This window comes from Crocuta crocuta, unplaced genomic scaffold (genome assembly GCF_008692635.1).
Source record: "Crocuta crocuta isolate KB4526 unplaced genomic scaffold, BGI_CrCroc_1.0 scaffold303, whole genome shotgun sequence".
Lineage (NCBI taxonomy): Eukaryota > Metazoa > Chordata > Mammalia > Carnivora > Hyaenidae > Crocuta > Crocuta crocuta.
This window is the reverse complement of record NW_027528276.1, coordinates 151667-155773: the sequence shown is the minus strand read 5'-3', so window position 1 is coordinate 155773 and position 4107 is coordinate 151667.

The window sequence follows — 4107 nt, the reverse complement described above, 5'->3', positions numbered from 1 at the left end:
CAACTTAACCATATGTTTTGGAGATTTTTCCTATCAGTCTATATAGATCTACATCATTCTTTGAAAATTAATATTAATGGACTACACTTTATTTGCCTAATCTATCATCAACTTATGGGTGGAAAGATTGTTTCTAATTTTTTGCCATCACAAACAGCACCGTGTGTTCCTGCTTATGCAAATGTCTTCTCACATTTGGGCCACTACCTCCTTGGGCTAAATTCTGGAAGTGACATGCTGGGTCAAAAAGTATGCACATATTACATTTTGATACATGTGGCCAAGCTGCCTTTTGAAAAGTTTGTTTTCTTACCAATTTACACTCTCTGTCCATGACGTCTTGTTGAACCTTCTTCATTTTGATTCTGGGTCTCCCATTAGACTTAACCCTCTGCCCTGGGTGAGGCCACCTGAGTGCTGAAAAAGCTGAGCAAACACGTATTTTTGTATTAGTCCGTGAGACCATGAGCTGCTGGGAAAGCATTGTTACGGAGGGCACTTCCTGAGAGTGGCCTTTGAGGTGTGCGGTGCAGCTGCTGTGGCTCTTCCTGAAGTAGAAAGGGTGAACCGTGAAGCATGAGAAAGCCTGTTTAAAAAGTGACTTTGATGAATGTTAAGCATTGTTCTCTCCAGGCTGCGCATCGAAGCAGCCTGGTTGATCTGATGCGATTTTGTAGGGGAGCAGAGGTTTCGAGTGGCAGATTGCCCTTTTCAAAGATGGCTGCAACAGCAGCTCCCATTGTATGTGCCTGTGCACAATAGGACTTGTCATGCCCACCAACAGGCAGAGTCTAATTCCTTTTCTCTTGAATCTGGGCTGGCTTGGGACTGCTTTGACCAATAGAGTCCGGCAGAAGTGATGCCCTTCCCGAATTCCTGACCAACAAATTTGGGAGTGAGATAATACGGGGGTTGATTTCTGTCATTAAGTTTTGGGGCAATTTGTTTCACAGTCATAATAACTGGACCACTCAGCCACCACTTATTGGGGCAGACAGTCCTCTGAATGTGGCAACTTTCAGCCTTACGGTACTGAGAACCGGCCGGTGGTGGTGGTGGTGGGGTCTTGTTAATAATGCAGAGTCTCCTGAGGTTCTGACTCATTAGTCTTGATGTGGGGTTGGGGATCTGCACTTTTAAATGCTAGGGCCAGGAGATTCTGACATAGTTGATACGGAATCAAAAACTCTGGTGAATCGTTTAAGAGGTCTGCGGAGTCAGAAAGACTTGGATTTGAATTCTGGTTCTGTGGCTACCATCTCTCTGTGCCTTCATTCTTTGTCTGCGAAGCTGGGATTAATCATGGTGGTATTGAGGATATTAAATGAGGTAATGCCTGTAGTGCTTAGGACATTCCTGACACATAATAAACACAAAGGAAATGGTGACTGACTGCCACCATAACATCATGGGGCATGATTGATTCTTAAGCTGGGGTCTCTACTCCCTGCCCTTGGATATTAAATGAAAAACGTTGTGTTTGGTGTTTTTAACTAAGGATGGGGTCCATAGTTTTAAGCAGATTTTCAAAGGGTCCTTTATCTATAGGAGGTTGAGAATGATCAAGAGAAAGTTTCCACTGTTTCACCTGGCTTCAGGCCCAGGAACATTTTTTACTTTCAGCTGAAGCCTCTTGACCACACTCCATGGGTCAGCTTCATCCCAGAGCAGGGAAGGACAACTTTAAACCATCCCTGTTCCACTCTCGGGGACTCAATGAAAGGATAAGGCAGTTGGAACAGCGTGAACACAGATCTGGAGGTGAGATGAAGCTGGAGTTCAGAGGGGCAATAAGCTGGTATTAACAAAGAGTGACAGTTTGGGGTCTCATCACAAACTATTCAGAATGCCAGGTTAAAGGTTGGGACTGAGGAGGTAGGGACCCATGGTAAATTTCTGAGCAGAGAAATAGCAAGATCACCACTGTGATTCAGCAAGACATCTCTGTGATGGTGGTTAGGGAAGAAAGTGGCCTGGTTGTTCAGGGAAGGGAAAAACTCTGGATTTAAGAAAAGGCTTGATGCAGGGGTGAGCTGGGATGTTCCTACCTGGGAGTTCTTGAAGAGCTTGTCACAGCTGACTGCTTCTGTCTGCCTCCTCTGCTCAGGTGTACAGGTCGACAGAAGCGCAGGGGGCTCCATTCTTCAGGCTGGAATGCTAAGGCTGGGGTGATGGTGTAGCAGAGGGTAAATGAGATTCCTGGTGTATCCTTGGGAACGCCACTCCTTCTGCCTTATCCTCAGCTTTCCCACTGGTGACATGGGAGACCTAGGTGGATTTATGCCTGCTTTGACTTGCTTCTTTGAGACCTGCTATCATCAGATAGGGATGGCAAGCATATTTCAACTCTTGTGTCAGTGCTGTGTAGAGTCCTATGTTGAGTTGGATTCTGAGGTGCAATCTAGGCAGTGGGAAAGATCTAGGTAGATTAGCAAGGCCTGCCATGGTTGTGACATGGGCAGTGACAGCATGCCCAATCACCTGGAAATCTTTCCTACCGCAGGACTTTAGCCATTCATGTTAATGCTGTCATAATTTTTGACATATGTGTGTAATACCTTGATTGTGAACTTAATTTAAAATCGAATTGTTTCTTAAAAACAATTTATTTTAAGCTTTTATTGATTATTGGGGCACCAGGGTAGCTTGGTTAGTGGAGCATCTGGCTCTTGATCTCAGGTCTTGATCTCTGGGTTGTGAATTCAAGCCCCGTCCTGGGCATGGAGCCTACTTAAAAAAGTTGTATTGATTATTTACACGCTTGTGAATTAAGATTGTTTAAAAAAAGATAGATGGAGAGAAGTCTAATTTTTATTCTCATTCCCTCCTTATTCTTACACTTCCCTCTTCATAAGGAATCTTTTTTACTTATTTTTGGTCTGTCTTTCTGTGGTTTCTTTTTGAAAGTAATGCAAAGCATTGTTATGTTGCTAAACTGTCTTTAGGTCAATAAATAAAAGCACCAAAGTGCTATTTATTTTTTTTACCCAAATATCTTTTTTTAAACAATCTTTTTTGTTAAAGGATAATGTAGGTGCAGAAAAGTACACAAAATATGTCTACATGGAGTGTACAGCTCCATGGACTGAAAATCTAAGAGTGCTTGGACCCATCTGATCACCTCTGAGATTAAGGAAGACAGCACTGCTGTTCTCTACAAGCGCTCCTCTGTCATATGTTTGTGAGATAGTTCAGCATCTTCTTTTGTGAAGTGCCTACTCAAGTCGTTGGCTCACGCAAGTTTTCAATTGTGTGCTCTATCTTTTTAAAAATTTATTTTGTTTTATTTTTTATTTTGAGAAAGAGAGAGTGAACAGGGGAGAGGCAGAGAGAGAGGGAGACAGATTTCCAAGCTGTGATGTCAGCACAAAGCCTGATGTGGGGCTTGAACCCATGAACTGTGAAACCATGCCTGAGCCTAAGTCAAGAGTTGGACGCTTAACCAACGGAGCCATCCAGGCGCCCATGTGGTCTATCTTTTTATGATTTGCAGGGCTTTATATATTCTGGAAATGAATCTATCATTGATTATTAATATTGCAACCAGCTTCTACTCTGTTTTTAAAAAAGTATTCTCCCAATGGTGCCCTTTGAGAAATGGAAGTTCCTAATTTTAAAATAATCTGGTATTTCAATCATTTTTTATTTGATCAGTAATGTTTTGTTCTGTTTAAGAAATCTTTTCACAATGAAGTCATGAAGAGATCCTGCTGTGTTTGCTTTCTAGAAGCTTTGTTGTTTTGTCTGTGATATAGGATACCTGGAACTGAATTCCTACTTATGTGTAGGGAATTAGGGGTCTAAATGATATTTCCTTCATACAGATTTCCTGCAGACCCAGAACCATTTACTGAAAAGATAATCCCTTTCCTCTGCACTGCAGGAATCCCATTTAAAAAAAATCTGAGTATCAATTGAATCATGGGTTTGAAGTGCTAACTTATTTTTCTTCTGCCTTATCTTCTAAGAGTTTTATAGTTTTGCATTTCATGTTTAGGTCCATGATCCATTTTGAGTTAATTTTGGGGAAGGGTGTAGGTCTGTGTCTATATTAAGTTTTTTTTTTTTTTTTTTTTTTGTTAAATCACACTTTTTTTTTTTTTTTTT